The following is a 19074-nucleotide window of genomic DNA, read 5'->3' as shown; positions in this document are numbered from 1 at the left end:
TCTCAGCTACTCACCCGAGTAAGCAGGAAAAAGTCTAGGGAAGGGCTAGCTTGCAGAAGGCCCCACCCCCAAAGCTCCTGATTGGGGGAAATATCCAGCCCCATGATTGGTTGAGGAGTGCTATATAAACCAGGAAGTAACAACAGGAAGTTGTCTGAGCAGCTAGAAGAATTCCTGGCTGGCTGCTACTATGGACTCTTCCTGCTTACCTGAGTCCTGCCTCCCCACCTGCTCCTAGTTCCTGTCCACCCATCCCAGACCCCCACCTACTCTCAGTCCTTGCTCCTCTGCCTTACCCCTGACATTGTCTCCAGCTCTGACCTTTGCCTTGGCACCGATGTTGGCTTTGGTGTTGACTCTTGGCTAACCAGTAGATGTGGCTGCCCAGGCCCTGATCATTGCAGGTGGCTCCTATGGAGTGAGAAGAGTTGTGCTGAGGAGGAAGGGAGCAGAGTCAGAAAGCATTGTGCTTCAGTTATGCTCACCTGCTGCAGTGATCCACAGGGAGCCATTGCAGTACAGTATAAGTTACAGGAACCTCAAGGCAGCTGAAACACGGGCTGGGGCCTGGGAGGCCCCCATCAGGGCCAGGAATGCAGAAAGGTTTGTTTAGAGCCATCTTGCTCCTCTCCTCTTTGTTAGTGAATGAAGCTGTAGACAATCAATACGACACACTTCAATGGCTCAACGACAAGTCACTGATATAGAATCATAGAAGATTAGGGTTGGAAGCGACCTCAGGAGGTCATTTAGTCCAACCCCCTGCTCAAAGCAGGACAAAGCCCAACTAAATCATCCCAGCCAGGGCTTTGTTAACCTCTAAGGATGGAGATTCCACCACCTCTTTAGGTAACCCATTCCAGTGATTCACAACCCTCCAATAGAATTTGGATTGCTTGGTAAGCTGTGCACAAGCAAACAGAGATTGAGTACAGCAAGATGTAAACGTATGCTTCTAGGAACAAAGAATGTAGGTCTTAGTTACAGGGTGGAGGCTCTACCCTGGGAAGCACAGACTCAGAATAAAACATGGGTGTCAAGGTGGATAATCAACCAAACATGCATCCGACGAAGTGGGTATTCACCCATGAAAGCTCATGCTCCAATACGTCTGTTAATCTATAAGGTGCCACAGGACTCTTTGCAGCTTCAACCAAACATGAGCTCCCAGGAAATGCTATGGACAAAAGGACTAATGTGATCCTTGAATGTATATACAGGGGAATCCTGAATAGGAGTAAATAGGCTTTTTTACCTCTGTAATTGGCACTGGTGCAACCATTGCTGGAACACTGTGTCCAGTTCTGGTGCGTACAGTTCAAGAAACAGGTTGAGCAATTGGAGAGGGTTCAGAGAAGAGTCACAGGAATGATTAAGGGATTGGAAAATATTCGTTAAAGTGAGAAACATGAGGCACTCAAACTGGTTAGCTTAGCCCAGAGAAGGTGAAGGAGCGACTTGATAACAGTCTATATGTAACTATATGGGGAACAAAAACCTGATAATTGGCTATTCAATCTAGCAGAGGAAGGTGTAACATGATCCAATGGTTGGGAGTTGAAGCTGCGCAAATTCAAATGGGAAATAAGATGCAAGTTGTTAACAACGAGGGTAACTAAGCACTGGAACAACTTACCATGGGTCGCAGTGGATTCTCCATTACTGACCATTTTTAAATCCAAGAGTGGATGTTTTTCTAATAGTGCAGCTATTGGTTCTGAAGCAGGACTTGATTCAGGGAAGTCCTGTGGCCTGTGCTATGAAGGAAGTCAGGACGAGGTGATCACAATGGTCTCTGCTTGCATTAAAATCTGTGAACTGGGCCCATCATACCCAGATGCCAGCTACAGCCTCTGTCTGAGGTGCATGTGCCTGTGTAGTCGGTCCCAGATCATGGCCCAGCCCCTCAGAATCCCTAGAGGGTATAACATCATCTCCCCCATAAATCCAATGGGCTCAGCTGCCCTCCTCACACATCTTCTATCCAGTGCCCTTTGCAAATGCTAATGGTGATGCCCCACAATCCCTCTGTATAGGTGGGAAACTGAGGCACAGTGCACCCAAGTGGCCGGCCCCAAGCCACAGAGATAGCATGATAGTCCAGCACCCAGAATACCCAGGCCTGTGCTGTAAGCACAAAGCCAGGGCCCCCTTGGCAGGGGGTCCACAATGGTCTCCAGTGGCTATGCGGTACTTGGCTCTGTTATCCTAAACGAGCAATAGTAACTGTGCTGGCAGCAGTTCACCAAAAAAGCAGAGCTGGAGGGGAGCTCCCCTGTCAGGCATTTTCTCAGCTTCACTCCAAGCTCACGGCACATTGCCCTCTTCTGTCACCGTGGTCACAAAATCACCTTTAAATGGACTGGCCTAAACCCCCCTCTCCATGGCTCAGGTCCTATTGCCCTGCAGGGATTTCTGGAGGGAGCTACTGCCTTTGCTGGCATTCTCCTCTAGAGCAGAATCCCCCAGCTTTCTCCTCCTCTTGCCATCAGAAAATGGTGAGAAATGTGGTGGGTACAGCCACTCAGCAGCTCTATCCCACCATATGGCCAGAGGGATGCTCCGCCACATGCACACACACACGCAGAGCTAACTTTGGAGTCTGCGAGGCAGCCCGTGACCTTTCTGTGAAGACGTTCCACCAGGCCCCAGTGGGCAGGGGGTGATGAGTCACAGCTGGGGAGCAGGATTGGAATAAGAATGTGTGATGAACACAGACGCTCTCTGGGTTCTTTTACTATTTTTAATCCTCAGAAATAAGAAAACTAGTGACTCTTGCACTGGGGAAGGTGCTTGATAGAGAAGCCTTGAGAACAAAGCCCCATCCAAAGAACAGGCATGACAGGGGCTTCCCACATCATCCTGCCAATGTCCCATCACCTGGGCTAGCAGAAAGCACTTCGAGGATTGAAATTCAGTCTTCGTGGCCCACAAAATCTGTGTCTCTGCGGTTCTCATTCATGATGCTGTCAGCCTTGGTTACCTGCTTGCTGTAGCTATTCAGACAGCTCTGTTTCTCTCCTCCCAGCTCACTTTCTGTCTCCGGGCCACTCTGATCCTTCTGGCCTTCTGCTCATGATAAATCCATGGCCTACTGCTCTTTTTCAGTCACTTGTACTTACCACTTTGTGGCCATCCTGCCTCCATACCTTTAATGTTAACTATTTCTGGGACAAGGCTTTTCACCTATGCCCCTCTCCTAAGTCCATTAATGCCTCCCCCCTGCTCACCTTCTCTTCTTGCCTTTCCCAGATGATGATGCTAAGAATAAGAATTTAGTGGCAAAAAACAATGTTAACACAGAGTTAAGGTTACTTGGTAGGAAGTTATCCCCTTGCAGCACTCTGAATTGAGTAAAAAGTTCTGAAAACTAGGAAATGCACAGTTAAAGTTGCCCCTGTAACCTTAACTCTGCTCTCTTTTTTTTAGCATTGTCCCCAGTAGTCATTCACACTCTCTGGTCTCATGATTTTATACACTGTGGAGCAGCTTCAACTGGGGAGACTGAGAGAGAGACCCACACTTATGTGTGTGAGACAATGCTTCTCTCCCTGTGTGTGTGTGTGTGTGTGAGAGAGAGAGAGAGAGAGAGAGAGAGACATACACAATGCATCTGTCCCTGTGTGTGAGAAGTGTTAGAGGGCTTTCCCACCACCCTCCCACTTCCCTGGTTTTTGTCATGCAGACAGCAAGGAGCAAAGGGCCAAATGTTCAAAGCGCAGACAATGCGATGTTTATTGGGGTTAGTTCCAAACAAGCATATCCAGAGCTCTACACGCTAGCAGAGTCTGTTTCCAGTGTTCCATCCCAGCTCTGACACCACAGAGCATTTACCCCGTGTCCCCCCCTCCCAGCTCTGACACCACAGAGCATTTACCCCTGGTCCCCCCTCCAAGCTCTGACACTGCAGAGCTTTTACCCCGTCTCCCTCCCAGCTCTGACACCGCAGTGCCTTTAACCCTTGTTCCCCCCCAGGCTCTGACACCGCAGAGCGTTTACCTCATCTCCCTCCCAGCTCTGACGCCACAGAGCTTTTAACCCCATGTCCCTCTTGCCAGCTCTGACACTGCAGAGCGTTTACCCTGCATCCCCCTCCCAGCTCTGATGCTGCAGAGCATTTACCCCCTGTTCCCCTCCCAGCTCTGACACCGCAGAGCGTATACCCCCTGTACTGCTCCCAGCTCTGACACCACACAGTGTTTACCCCGCGTCCCCCTTCCCAACTCTGACACCGCAGAGCGTTTCCCCCGCATCCACCTCCCAGCTCTGATGCTGCAGAACCTTTACCCCGCATCCCCCTCCCAGCTCTGACGCCGCAGAGCATTTACCCCGCATCCCCCTCCCAGCTCTGATGCCGCAGAGCATTTACCCCGCATCCTCCTCCCAGCTCTGATGCCACAAAACGTTTACCCCCTGTACCCCTCCCAGCTCTGACACCACAGAGCGTTTACTGCCTGTTCCTCTCCCAGCTCTGATGCTGCAGAGCATTTACCCCGTCCCCCTCCCAGGTCTGACGCTGCAGAGCATTTACCCCGCATCCCCCTCCCAGCTGTGATGCCACAGAGCGTTTACCCCACATCCCCCTCCCAGCTCTGACACTGCAAAGCCTTGTCCATGTCCCCATTCCCATTCCCCATTCTCATTTCCCATTCCCCATTTTCTCTGTTCCCACTTCCTCCTTCTTAACAGGCCCAATTATACCTGCAATGCACACCCACAGTCCCACCTCTAACAACTTAACGGGTCATATTCCATTTTGGGTCTGGGGTCTTCATCCTACCTCTTTTGTACCCCATGGGAGGGATAAGGAGTGAGGTGGTGGTGCTTGGTCTTTTAGGGTTTTGTTTCCCCCCACACATCCCCAGCCCCTTTGCTCCTCTGATTGGTTGCTTGACTTTGCTTTGAGATAGGGGTTGAGGCAATCTTAAAGTGTGCTCTCCGCTAACACGGACTGATCTTATCTGTTCCCACTATACTAACAAATCCAGCTGATGAGGTGGAGGACTGAGACATACAAGCGTTATCAGACATCAGGAGGAAGGTCTGGTGGTGAGGATAAAGATGATGTTGGGAAGAGGCCATGGGGAAGTAGCACAGGGAGTTGTAGCAGTCACATAACTGTACCAGGAGGCACTCTAGACAGCTGCAGTCCACAGGGCCCTGGGCTGGAACCCAGACTAGAGGGCAGGCGCGGGTTTCCCCCAAACCTCCCAACTCCTGAACAAACACAGGAGGAATTGACCTGGACTGTGACTTCTACCAGAGGGGAAGGTCTCTGAGCAGTTTCTCGACCCACAGAGTGAATCTGTGAGGCGAGCAAATCCGTCAATAAGTGCAAGACCCACCAAGGTAAAGGAGTAACTTTGTCACAGCGTGCTCATGCACAGGAACCCTTCCTGCCCTTCCACACACACAGATATTGGTTTAAGCAAAAGGAGCCACTGGGAGAGCAGGAAGGAAATGGGAGACTAGCTTAGATGCACTGCAGCCCTCTTATTAACATGCAGATAGACCGACTTGGAACACAGGGACTGACAATAAAATCTTTACAGTTTTGCCTTTGCCAGTCAGTGAAACCTTTCCGAAGAGAGTGTGACGAACTGGGAATGTTCTTAATGTTTGCTCTGAATACTGTGTTGGTGCCTCAGTGTCCCCTATGCAGTTCTTAAGTATCTAGGTGGTGGAATAAGGGTGTGTGATTGCTGCGGAGCAAAGGGCCAGTGCACCTGAATGCCTGGCACTCTGTCTCCTAGCAACTGATGGCCTGGGCCCCCTCTTCTGCAAAGGTGTCAACTGAAGGTGTTGGAGACAAAGAGATCAGGTGACCTCCTGGCCCAGGAAAAGAGCTGAGCAGAGAGGAGGGGCTGGAGGGGATTGTTAGTCTGGAGCTTGCTGGGGACTAGGAGTGAAGTGCAGACCTGGAGATCTGGCTCACTGCCCCCCAGAATGGACCCGGCCAAGGGGTCCTGTTCTCTGTACCTACAAGCTCTGTTTTAGACCCTGTTCCTGTTATCGAATAAACCTCTGTTTTACTGGCTGGCTAAGAGTCACGTCTGACTGCAAAGTGGGGGTGCAGGACCCTGTGGCTTCCCCAGGACCCCACTGGGGGGGACTCGCTGTGGGAAGTGCATGGAGGGGCAGAGGTTGCTGAATGCTCCAAGGAGAGACCCAGGAGGTGAAGACATGTGAGCTTCTTGCCCTGAACAAGTCTGCTCCAACGGAGAGGAGGCTCCCCAAAGTCCTGCCTGGCTTTGTGGGGAGCTGTTCCAGACCATCGCCCAGGGACTCCATAACAGAGAGCACTCAAGGGACCAACAAAAATCATTACTCCTCTTCAAGATGGAACAGAACGGTCCTCAGAGTTTGGAGATAATTTGGGATGGTCTCTAAAGGCAGAAGGTTGCCTAAGAAGGACAGTCTCTCACAGGGGTTTATTCTCAATGCCCTCTATTCATGCTCTGTTTGTCACACTGCCTGGAGGGCTCACGACCGTGAGTGCCAACCTTGGGGCATGCTGTCAAAAAGCAGGGCAGACACCCTGACTGGAAGGAGAAAGAAATACGAGAGTTATTTACTGGTTATAGCAAGCACAGATATACACACAAATGAGTTCCAATCTAAATCCTGCAAGTGACAGAGTTGTAGCAATCTGTCAATTCAAAATGTCTTTCAGGGCAAACCCATGGAAAATCTGGGGGATCTCTCACTTCAGTTTAGAGTCTCTGGCTCTGGGGGAGTCCAAACAGCCAACAGACAATCCTGTGTCTTTGTGAGGCATTTTTATATTTTCTTTTCCTCTGAAATCAAATTGACAGCAACAATTTCCGCACGGGTCCCTTCTTCATGGAGTGATTGGGAAAGAATGCACTTAACAAAGTCTTTGACCCTTGATCTCACGCAATGGCTCGTTTGCATTTGATGAACAGGATTCAACATCTTGTTAGAGACCGTCATTTGCAGTACACAAGGCATTTTTCCTGTTTGGTGAGTTGCGGGGGGATTTACGATGGAAATGCTTGCTCTCACTTTATAACATGGGGTATAACACTGGCAGCATTCTACAAGCATTTTATAAAACACTAAACACATTCTCATCAACTTAACTTCGAATAGTGATTTTGGTAATGCAACACGCACAGAAGCCATACTGGTTCCCCGCTCTGCATTTGTCAGTGTTCAGTGAGGCCTGCGGCCTTGGCATGAGGTGGTATCTGGTCTGGCAGGGTCACTGTTATTTCAGAGAATGTCTAGGGATGGCCACAATCATGTTAATGGCTTGTCAGCTCTTCCCTTCTTGTCTCATATTCGCCCTCTCCATCCTACCAGTGGTGCCAGCCACCTCTGAGTTTGCTTCTCCCACAGCCACCTCCAGACTTCCTTCCACACCGCCCCTTCTACAAGGGCTGCCCTCCTTGAACTTGTCCGGACATCTATTACCCAGCTGCTTCAGATCCATAATCAAGACCCTGCAGAGAAGCCTGCAAGAAACCAGTCACCCAGCGGTGACTGGACCAGAAACAAATTAACAAACTCACACTCAGGACCACTGCTCTCCTCTGAGAGTGCCGTGCCCCTTGTCCGCCAGGGGAGATGTGCAATCTCATCACACATGGTCCCTGCTCTCTCTCACTGCCTCCTAAGCTTGGTCACACACTTTGTGAAATTAGACAGAGCGCTCCTTGGGGCAATCTGCCTGCATGCTGGGGCTCTGCCTGGCACAGTGGTCCTGATCAGAGCCTCAGGCGCTGTTCCAGTGACGGATGATAACGATGATAATAACAGGGATTTACAAGCCATTTGTATTGATTCTAATTGTGAGGCCTGTAAAGTAAATCGCCATTGTCTCCACTGAGCATTGTACCTCCAGTCAATAAGTGAGTGCTAACTAGGGTGACCAGCTGTCCTGTTTTTAAAGGGACAGTCCCATTTTGGGGGACTTTTTCTTATATAGGCGCCTATTATCCCCCACCCCATGTCCCATTTTTTCACAGTTCTTGTCTGATCACCCTAGTGCTAGCCAGGACTTCCCTGGTGTTTTATTAAACCAAATGTCTTGACATTGAACAGGAGAAAGCCCTGAACTCTAATCTGAAATGGGAGATGAGAGTGGAAGGGGGCAGCAGATACCAGGAGGGAGGAGAAATAACCTGTCCTGTCTCACCTGCAGCATTCCGCATCCTCAGCACAAGCAGCCTGGGCAATATGCCAGGTCATGAATGCAGAGGTGAAATGCAAAGCTAATTGGACTCAAAGGGGGTCAGTCTGGCCTCCGTGCAGTGCCGGTGCTGTCACCAGTGAAAGGAAGAGGGGTTGGGGCTGTCACGATGAAGCGTAGAGCACCAGCACCACTACCATGGGCACAGCCAGGAGTGCTGCCTGGGCCTGGTTACAGCCCCCAGCCCCTCGCATTCTGGTCTTGGTCCAAGCACCAGGCCACCGTTTGCAGCCACTTAGCAGTTCTTCCTTAGATTCATCAGCCATAACGCCAGAAGGGACCACCGTGAGCATCTAGTCTGACCTCCTGAATAGCACAGGCCAGAGACCAGCCCTGGGTTCACTCCTCTTTGAACTAGAGCAGATTCATAGAGGGGAAAAAACAAAAACCATTCAGTCTTGATTTAGAAATTGTCAGTGATGGAGAATTACCACCTGCAGGGCAACTTGTTCCAATGAGTTAATTTCTCTCATCATTAAAAGTGTACGTCTTATTTCCAGTTGGAATTTCTCTAGCTTCAACTTCCACCTCTGGATGTTGTCACACCTTTCTCTGCTAGACTGAAGAGCCCATTATCAAATATTTGTTCCCCATGTGGATACTTATAGGCTTTAACCAACTCACCCCTTTGTCTTCTCTCTGCTAAGCTAAATATTTTGAGCTCGAGTGTCTCTGTGAGGCAGATTTTCGAATCTTTTAATCATTCTCAGGCTCTTCTCTGACCCCTCTCCAATTTATCAACATCCTTCTTGAATTGTGGGCACGAGAACTGGACTGAGCCTTCCAGCCGCGGTTGCACCAGTGTCAAATTCTTCTTCTTTAATGCTAAGCTGAATGGTCAGCTGTAACAATCCTTCACCATTTGGTCCATTTCTGAGTGGCCCCAAGGGCTTGATGGTCCAAAGATGCCAAATTCAGAAGTAAAATAACCTCCTTACTCCTCCTTCATATTCCCCTGTTTATGGAAGGATCAATTTATCACCTTTGGCTACAGCACAGCAGTGGGAGCTCAAGCTCAGATGATTATCCACAATGATGCTAAATGATTTCTTAAGTCATTACGTTCCTGCTGGCTCTTCCCGCAGCTTCCTTACCAAAGGCCACATGGCTGGTGGGGGGGAGTCGTTGCATCGTCCTTGTGTCTCAGGGGAGGGCAGTTTCCCCTGTACAGTTTTGCCCCCTCCCTTCCAATGTAGCAATCCCTGCTTAAGCTGCATCTGCAGACGTTGTGCAGGCTTCTACTCAACATTTCTGCTCTTGCAGCCAAACAAAGCTCATCAAAACCGAGGCAAAGTCTCTCAGCCACGGTTTGATTCTTTTTTTCACCTTCTTTTTAAAAAAATCAAAACTTTCAGAACACTTTCCCCATTTCTAGGAAACAGAAAAGGAAAAATTAGTGAAAAATGTTGAAAATGTTGCCAATTTTTCATTGAATTTCAAAATTTTTAATTTCAGCAACATTTTTACATTTTAAAAATTCATCCAGTTCTACACCTAAGTGTCAGGTTCACCCTCTTAGCCTCAGCACTGCACTGTGTGCTCATGTTCAGCTGGTTTCTGCTCTGATCCTCAGTCATTTCCAGAGTCCTTGCTTTCCAGAACACAGCCTCACATCCTCTCAGTGCGACCTACATGTTTGGTTCCAGATCGGTGACCTTGGAGCTAGCTGCATTAAAACACATGTTGTTTGATCACACCCAGCAAACCAAGGGATACAGATTGCTCTCTATCACAGATCTGCCCTCATCATTAACCACCCGCCAATCTTTGTGTATCAGCTGCAGACTTTACCAGCAATGATGTTATAGTTTATTCTAGATCATTGAGAAATATATTGAATAGCACTGGACCTAGAACAGTTACATGTGAGAACGCCCTAGAAACACTTCCATTAGGTGCTGATCCTCCATTAACACTTACATATTGAGATCTATCAGTTAGTCAGTTTGTAACCCCAGTTAATCTCTGTGATATCAATTTTGCAGCTGCCAATATATATGCAAATTAACGGTGACATTGGAGCTTCCAGCAAACCCAAGGCTGCCATCAGTGCATCTTCTAACGTTTCATTTCAGACATGACCTTCCTTCGGCAGCACACCCCATTCAGTGCCCAGAGAGGTCAGGACCTCTTCAGTCTCTCACGTTCTTCCCCACTAAAGGGATTTTGTCCCTGTGTGTCTGAAGAGAGGCATAGACAAACCAGTCACTGAATAAGTATAATGATGCCTTTGGCTCTGACTAGGTGTAACCCACACACCTTCTGGGTGTAGTGTTCTATCACGCCAACAGACCCTGGTCGTCGGTGTTCAGGATTGAACCAGGGACCTCTGGAGCTTAGTGCATGAGCTAAAAGCCAACTGGCTATTAGCTAAGGCTGTAGAGAAGATAAAATCTCGTTCTCTCTCTAAGTAGTCTCAGTGCCATTAGATGGGACAGAACACCACACTCAGAAGGTGTGAGGGTTACATAGGCACTGCTGCTAAGCTGATATACAGCTTTATGGGCTCCTGAAAATGGATGCTAGGTCTCTATGAGAAAGCCAGTCTCCTCTACGAAATCCATCCCCTCCGCTCTGCCGAGGCACGCTGAATACAGAGCCCAGATCAACTATTTATTAAAACATGATAGTTGGCAAAACAAGTGGGGGGGAGGGTTAATTACATTAAAGGCCTCTCTAAAGAGAAGGCAATTAGTGTATTGATTGCAAGAAGTGCCAAGTTAATTGGGCATATGACACACTGACATTTTTCACAATCAATAAACCTGCAACACCTTCAAAGAAATCTTCCTTGAGCAGCGCACAACCACATCAGGGTCAAACATGCAATAAATTTCTTGAGCTGATTATAGCTGATGGTTTCTTTCATGTTTTCTCAATACCGAGAGCTGTCTGAGAGGGCAGCTTTTTCCCCGTGTGGCTTTAATAAAAGTCTTTGATGGAGCCAGTGTAGGCTCACTCCCTTTTCTTTTATGAAAAGAAATCTTGTCAGTTTCAGTCAGCTTTGCCGTCCCTTTTCTGCAGAGCAGGACAGAAAAGGTGGGCTAAAACTGGCTAAAGTCAATTAGCACAAGGTAGCTGCTGGTTAATGACTAACTGGGACCAGTGCTCAGAGAATTGGGCAGGGGCTGAGAGACGGCAGGGAAGCGGGCCCCCTGTGACGGTAGCATGAGCGAAAAAGGAGCCTTGCTGTGATGGAAGAGCAGTGCAATCAAAAGAGCCCTTTGCTTTTCTTCTTTTGTTTTATCTGCTGCTTTAAAGCTGAGCTGAAAAGCTGGAATAAAATAAAATCTGTTTATCGTGGGATGGTTTGAGATGAGGATCAAGCCCCTTAAATCTACCCAAGCTGGTGCGGCCAGACAATGAGCTGGAAAAGGAACCGGGGTCTGGAGCCCAGTGCTCTGATGGGTTGGCTGGCTTGCAGCAGAGCCCCAGAGGCAAGGTCCATTCCTGTGGGGTGGCTGTCAACCTGCTACTTTGCTGCAGACAGGCAGGTGCTGAGGCGACTGTGCAAAGGTGTAAAGTGAGGCCATGGTGCAGAAACAAGTACTGGCAGCAAGTAGGGCAAGGGTGAGGTCACTGTCCATGTCTCGGCAACACCTGTAGCTCTGTGCAGGACACCTACTGCCCATGCTGGCCTGTCTGAGCTGTCCCCTGTTCATTGTGGGTTCAGCGTCTGTGCTTTCTCTGCCCCACGCAGGGAGCTAGGGAGTTGCCGCAAAGCAGCTGGATTTGGGGTGGGGGCTGTGAGGTCTCAGGCTGTTTCAGGAGAAGCACACAGCTCTGGACTGAGGACCCACCTGTTAGAAACAGAGAAGACGAGGCAGGGGAGGGAATATCTTGTATTGGACTAACCCTGGTTGGTGAGAGAGACGAGCTTCCGAGCTTGCTGACCCAAAGGAGAGCTCTGTCTGAATGCGCAGGCTTCGCTCTCTCACCAGTAAAAGACATTACCCGCCCCCAGCTTGTCTCTCTACTATCCAGCGTGGTCCTGGTGTGTGACCAGGGTCCTAGGCGCTGTGGTAATATAAATTATAAAGATGGAAGATCTGGTTTAAGTTGTTAGAACCAAAGGAAAGGCCCTTGGCTTTGTCTGCATTGTTAGGGGCCAAACGTTTGTCCATCCCTCATGACGTTCACATGCCGTCAAGGTCCTGTCCCGCCTGGTTTCCCTGTGCTCTGATAATGAACTGAGCCCGAGGGAAATGACAGGGCCCCGCTGCGGAATGGAGGGAGTGTTTCCCAGCATACTTGGAGCCTGAGAAGATGGAAGAGCTCCCTGAACGTCAGTTAGGAAGGGAGAAAAATAAGACAGCCAGACATGAGGATTAAACCCCCTTTCCTGGCTGTTGAACTGTCTCTGGGAGACAGGACAGTGCCTGTCAATCACTGGCAGTGTACAGGGAGGGGATGGGGGGGGGCTGCCAGGAGGGGGACAGGAGGTGCCCTGAACCACACACCAGCCGACAGCACAGCACGCTGACTAAATTAGGATGCCGGGCATGTCCAGGCACTGCCTGTGTGGTGCTGGGAGCAGAGCGGGCTCCTGTGAGCTCACATGTCTGCCTGTCCCAGACAGCCCAATGCAGGAACCGGCCAGGGACAGCCAGACAGGCTTGGGGGGGAGTGGGCACCTTGTGGGTGTGAACTTTATGTGTGATGGCAAAGCAATTCCCAAAGGCTAATGGGACTGCAAAGCTTCTCCATTCCACCCCCTAGAGCCAGCCGGGGATGGGGTTAGGTTGTTCCAGCACCTCCTGGGCCACACTCTGCTCTCCCATAGGTGGATTGGCCAAGCTGAGGAGAACAAGGGTTATTCAGCCAGGCCTCCTGCTGTGGGTGGGTGGGTGGGGGAGGGCAGAGGGAGTAGCCCTGGGTCCACCCCTCCCCTCCAGGAACACAGCAGGGAGTAAGCTGCTCCGCAAAGAGAAGTGAGGTAACTTACCGCCCCCCAGAGCAAAACGGGGAGCAGTGGCTTTGACTCTGCTCCAGGGCAGTGCAGCTACCGGCCCCTCATGACAGCAGCTCGGCTGCAGGGTTGCAGGAGGGTGCTAGAAAGGGGCCATTCCAAAAAGCAAGTAATCCCCATCATTGTGTGTCCTTTTCTATGAGGGAAACGGTGTGTGTGGCAGGGGGGTGCAGGGACGCAGGTGGGAACAGTGACAGGAACTGCCAGACTGGACCACAGCTGGGGTCCAATCAACCCACTCTCCGGTCTCCAACAGTGGCAGCGCCACATGCTGCAGAGGAAGGCGTAAGAACTCTGCAGTAGCAGATGGGGATAATTTGCCCCCTTCCCAGGTAGCTTTCATCTTGCTTTCTAATATCAGAGATTGGCTTCCGCCAGGTCTTTAATATACCTTCCAAAAATGGTATCATTAATTATGACAGCTTTGGTTATTCTTGTTAGAAATATCCAGGCCCTTTTTTAGTCTTGTTAAACTCTGGGCCTCATTGAGTTACAGTGGCAGTGAGTTCCACAGGCCAATTGTGCTTTGTGCGGAAAAAAACATTTCCTTGTTAGTTTTTAACTGCTCACCTTTCAATGTCACTGAACATCCCCTTGTTCCTATGTCTGGTGTGGGCTGACTGCAGGTGGTGGCAGAAGGGACGGGTGGTCTCCTCTTGTTGCAGGCAGGAGGGGCAGAAGAAGTGGATTGTCCCCTCTGAGGCCTGTTTGCAGGCTGGGGTTAAAGAGAGGCCACGTGCTGGGCCTGGCAGTACTTTGCTGGCTGGCTGCAGGGAGATGTCCACTCCACAGCTGGGCTCCAAACAGGGAGGGAAGGCCAGGCTATTCACAGACTCCCTCTGTTTACCCAGCATCTTGGGCTCTCCCAGACTCAGAGACTGCTTGCAGGCTGCCTCCTGCCCAGGGCTGGCTCCAGGGTTTTTGCCACCCCAAGCAGCAAAAAGAAAAAAAAGAAGTAAAAATAAACTGTGATTGCGATCAGCAGCAATACCGCCGCCACGTCAGTCTTTGGTGGCAATTCGGCAGCTGGTCCTTCACTCTGAGAGGGACTGAGGGACCCGCAGCTGAATGTCTGAAACCACTGCAGTCCACAGCCCTTAGTGATGTGCATTCACTGCACTTTGCTACATGGGCTGACACACCAGAGGCTGAGCTGGGGACCTGCAGAGCTCAAGGTCTGAGTCTCTGTAGCTGGGGCCTGTAACGTACTCCTATCCTGTGCGCATCAGACCAGATAGGGACAAGCAGCACATGCTGAGCCAGGGGTTACAGTTACATTTACAGCATGCCAAGCCTGTACATTGACTGTACTCCAGTTGCACTGCGGTCACAACATACATGGGAAATCACTTCCCTTTGCTCGCATTAGTTACAGCTTGTGTAATAAACGCACTACCGCACAAACTGCTGTTTGAAGGCTACAGATGTTATGGATCTGTTGATGGCAATACAAGATATTTCCTCGTAGACATGGGGCACACATTTCAAAAGTGCCTGAGGCCTAGATTCATGAAGGGACTTGGGCATTGCAATGCTCGGTGTTACCACACCTAACTTTCAAGTGCCTGGAAAATCCCAGGAGCACATTGGGATTCACAAAGCCCGAGTTAAGGGTCTGGCATCACGCACAATGAATGCGGCGAGATGGGAGCTGCCCTTAGACCAGAGGTTCTCAATATTATTATTTTTGAACCTCTCCAACATTCTGTAAAAACTCCATGACCCACCTGTGCTACAACAACATTTTTTCTGCATATCCAGTAGATTAAAGGCTGTATTAAATGGATTGTTAGACAGTTACACACACACACACACACACACATAGTATAAAAAAGAAAAGAATTATATAGTACAAAAATAAAAATATTATCTTTATTTTACTTACTCAGGGCTGGTCTTCGCTACAGGGAAATCGACGGTGCTACAATTGATGCAGCAGGGATCGATTTTGCAGGTCTAGTGTTCTATGGACAACCCCAGTACTCCAGCTCTTCCAGAAGAGTAAGGGAGGTCGACTGGAGAATGTCTCCTGTCAACGAAGCACAGTGAAGACACCAGAGTAAGTTGACCAAAGCTATGTCAATTCCAGCTACGTTATTCACATAGCTGGAGTAGCGTAATTTAGGTTGACTTACCCCCGTAGTGCAGACGTGCCCTTAGTGTGAAACTTGTTGCTGGTGCTGATCAACAATTCTGTCCAGGCATGGGGGTGTCTTTGACAAGCACACAAGCATGTCATGGTCAGTGTTCATCCTGGCTGGGTATTTTGTTTTCATTGATGTCATGGCCATAGCACATGCAACCAAGTACATGCACTGACCACATTTGTTGAAAATGGCTTCCAGAGAAAATTGAAAACAGGTGCTGTTTTCATCGATCTAATGATATGGGAGGGCACACTCGCCTGCTCTTGAAGGTATCACGAGTCCTGCTACCTTGGGTCACAGGTGTCGTTGAACTGTTCCTTCACGATAGGCAGTTCAGAGTCCATATGGAGAAGATGACGGGTGCCTGGAGATGACAAAGCAATGGGTTACCCCAGGGCTCTGTGCTTTTGCCAACCCTGTTCAACCTTTATATCAATGACCTGCAAACAACGGAGTCAAAAAAGTTCATTTACGCAGATGACATCTGTAGCGGTATCCAGGCCTAGACGTTCCACAAGCTTGATGCCACCTTAAAGCAGAACATAACAAAGTTAGCTGACTGCTGTAAGACTTGGCACCCCCAGACAAGCGTCATAAAAAGAGTCTCTAGTTTTTCCATCTTCATCATGCCAGTGCAACCCGAGAACTGAATATTTATCTGAATGGTCAAAAGGTGAAGCATGAAGTAGAACTGCCTATCTAGGTGTGACCTTAAACCGCACACTGAGTTACCATGCCCACCTGAGGAAGACAGCAGCTAAAGTTAAGATGTGCAACAATCTTCTTAACAAACTGGCAGGTTCATCATGGGGTGCTCATGCTCCAACTCTGTGGACGTCAGCACTTGCCACCTCGTATTCGGTGGCAGAGTACTGCGCACCAGTATGAAGCCAATCGTCACACACCAAATGGTGGATACGCAGTTACATGCTGCCATGTGTATCGTCTCTGGCATTCTGCGTCGACTCCACTCCCATGGCTTCCAGTTCTGAGCAAGATTGCTCCTCCTCATATCAGATGAGAGGTTGCCATTGGCAAGTTATTGGAGAAAGAAAGTGCCAACTCAAGCCTGCTGTTGCACAATGACCTTTTTAATCCACCAGTTGCACGTTTGCTGTTACGTCGCTATTTATGGTCTCATCCGCCAAGGATATTAGGGCAGAAACACTCTGGTGAGAGGAATGGATACCTGTTATAATCCCCAACCAATCCCTCATTGCCAACCCCACAATTTACCCCCCTAGTTTTGACCTTTCCCATCACCAGTGGTCCCTGTTGAACAGGTTCTGGACTGCGCAAGGTTTCTGTGCAGCCAACCAGTATCACTGGGGCCTTTGTGACAGCCCTTTGTGCAACTGTGGTGCAAAGGGCAGCTTTTTTGTGCTTCAGTTTGAGCCTGTTTCTGGGCCTCAGTTTAGGCCTGAATTCCTTTGTCTTTTAACTCCAGGGCTTGCTGCCTCTCTCTTTCCTTCTCCTCCTGAGCTTGCTGCCTTGCTTCTTGAGCAGCTTGTTGGGCTAACATCTGGACTTCCATGGTTCTTTCATGAGCAGCTTTTTCCTGGGCAAATTGTGCATCAATCTCCATTTGTCTTAATTCCATCTGTCTTTTATGTTCATTTTCCTTCTCAGCAATCTGCAACCTGTTCAGTTCTAGCTTCTTCTGAGCCTCATCCTCACTCGTTTTGCTGATTTTCCTGCCTCTATTTCCCTTACCCGTAATAAGCAAACAGAAAATAACAAACCAGTAACCAATTTGTCTGTTCTCCAGCCAGCACACTTTAAACTCACTTAAAATCACTACCAGTGTCTCAAAGCAATCAGCTGTGCACAGATCCTGCCAACTGTGATGGGTTCAGTCACAGGGATCCCCTTGAGACTGTCACCTGATGTGCAGAAATTACCTCTGAGCCCATTTTCCCTGTCAACTTGGGACTCCAGAACCCTGCCTTGTTAAGCCAGACATGCTAGCCTGCTGCAACACAGACTCAGGGCCATGGCCTCAAAGCTGCAGGCTTTAACTGAAAACCACTCAGCAGGTTACCTCTCCAGCACCCAGACACTCAGTTCCCAATGGGATCCAAACCCCATATAAATCCGTTTTGTCCGTATAAAGCTTATACTGGATAAACTCATAAATTGTCCGCCCTCTGTAACAGTGATAGAGAGATATGCACAGCTATTTGCTCCACCAGGTATTAATCACTTACTCTGGGTTCGTTAACAAACAAAAGTGATTTTATTAAGTATAAAAAGTAGGATTTAAGTGGTTTCAAGAAATAATAAACAGAACTAAGTAAGTTACCAAGCAAAATAAAGCAAAAACACACAAGTCTAAGCCGAATACATTTAGGGCTTGTCTACACTACCCGCTGGATCAGTGGGCAGTATAGATGTGATAAATCGACCGCTGAGCACTCTCCTGTCGACTATGATACTTCACCAGAATGAGGAGTGCAAGTGGAGTCGACGGAAGAGCGTTTGACGCTGCGGTAAGTAGATCTAAGTACATCAACTTCAGCAACGCTATTCACGTAGCTGAAGTTGCATATCTTAGATCGATCCCGTGCGGTAGTGTAGACAAGCCCTAAGAAATCTCACCCTCAGAGATGTTCTAATAAGCTTCTTTCCCAGACTAGACTCCCTCCTAGTCTGGGCCCAATCCTTTCCCCGGTACAGGCCTTGTAGTTTCAGCAGACATGTTAGGTGGTAAACAGGGGCTTTTTTATGACCTCCCCTTTTGTCCTGCTCCACCCCCTGTTATAGCTTTGGCACAAGGTGAGAATCTTTTGTTTCTCTGGGTCCCCACCCCTCCTTCTAAATGGAAAAGTACCAGATTTAAGATGGATTCCAGTATCAGGTGACATGATCACATGTCGTGTGAGGCTCCAGCCTACATTCTTCCTGGTCTGGCCCAAATGTACACAGGAAGGTTTGCAAGTAAACAGAGTCATTTACAATTCATTAATTCTGAAGCAGCCTATAATGGCTTCCACTTAATATGTTTACATCAGTAATACAAGTTTATATCTTATACTCCTAACTCCAGACATAGAAATAACCCATGCAAACAAATTGGATGATCACACTCAGTAGATTATAAGCTTTGTAATGATACCTTACAAGAGACTTTTTGCATAAAGCATATTCCAGTTACATCATATTCACATTCATAAGCATATTTTCATGAAGCATACAGAGTGTAACATCACAGATGCACATTGTAGATGAACGTCTGCTGTCTAGGTTCAGTGGTGGCCTAGAAGAACTGCATCATGCCATTGAAGATGTCATCACTAGCTAGATGACTATGCACACGTTAAATAAATGGCTGACAATTCAGCTTCACATAAGTAGGTGGTACCAAAGGAGATAAAAACTCTCAGCGCTGCAGAAGAAGCAGTTGTGTATTCATCAGAACACTCACACCAAAATGTCTCCCACAGCATCCCATTGAAGCTGGTTCTGAGGGAGCTGTCTGACAAAATGTCAATGAGCTCTTCTAGCAGTTTTTATGGGACAGTGGATGGCAGTTTAGCTTTAATGTTCTCACTAAAGGAGCTTATAGTCTATATGTGTGTAGCGGCCTGTTCTGTTGTGACTTTGGGAAAATAAGCATTCCATTTGTTAAGCAGACCAGCCAGAAGTGTTGCTAGCTGAGGTTTAATTACATCAAAGTCAACGTTTCACATGTGAATGGAAGAATGGAAGAGCTAAAACATATCAGTCGTGCCCCCACAGACACA

General features: G+C 48.7%; 1 long non-coding RNA gene across 3 annotated transcripts in view; it reads right to left on the bottom strand.

Annotated features, from left to right (window-relative positions):
- Window positions 1-302: 302 nt before the first annotated feature.
- Window positions 303-19074, bottom strand: part of LOC116817877 (uncharacterized) — a 52717-nt gene continuing 33945 nt past the window's right edge. For 2 of the 3 annotated variants that reach the window (XR_012654754.1, XR_004372030.2), the window contains exons 3-5: window positions 15320-15695; window positions 15070-15213; window positions 10319-11489 (exon numbers count right to left, since the gene is read on the bottom strand). This is a non-coding gene — a long non-coding RNA (uncharacterized LOC116817877). Of the gene's footprint in view, window positions 434-10318; window positions 11490-15069; window positions 15214-15319; window positions 15696-19074 lie in introns of those variants that run through there. The other variant, XR_004372031.2, reaches the window with a different exon arrangement.

The sequence above is a fragment of the Chelonoidis abingdonii genome, chromosome 22, assembly GCF_003597395.2.
Source record: "Chelonoidis abingdonii isolate Lonesome George chromosome 22, CheloAbing_2.0, whole genome shotgun sequence".
Lineage (NCBI taxonomy): Eukaryota > Metazoa > Chordata > Testudines > Testudinidae > Chelonoidis > Chelonoidis abingdonii.
The sequence above is the reverse complement of the archived record's forward strand: the minus strand, read 5'-3'. Positions and strand labels throughout refer to the sequence as shown.